This window comes from Penaeus monodon, chromosome 23 (assembly GCF_015228065.2).
Source record: "Penaeus monodon isolate SGIC_2016 chromosome 23, NSTDA_Pmon_1, whole genome shotgun sequence".
NCBI lineage: Eukaryota > Metazoa > Arthropoda > Malacostraca > Decapoda > Penaeidae > Penaeus > Penaeus monodon.
In genome coordinates, this window is record NC_051408.1 from 7,524,892 (window position 1) to 7,525,183 (window position 292).

Consider the following 292-nt stretch of genomic DNA (forward strand, 5'->3'; position numbering starts at 1 on the left):
AATATTATGATGCTAAATGCTTCAACTTCTTTTTTCTATTATTCTCAGAAAGTACTCAAATATGCATGTAACACTTACTATTGCAAGGTATATAAAATTGCAATGCATCAATTTTTTTTTTTTTAAGCAAGATACCACATTTTTGATACTTCAATGCAACTCTGAAAAGGTTAAATTTTTAAACAAAATAAAACAGCTCTTCTGCCACTCCTGAAGTTTTAGAAATTAACCTGATTTTATTTTACACTTCATTCTTTTTATTTGCTTTACTCTAACTGATAAGGGCAATGTA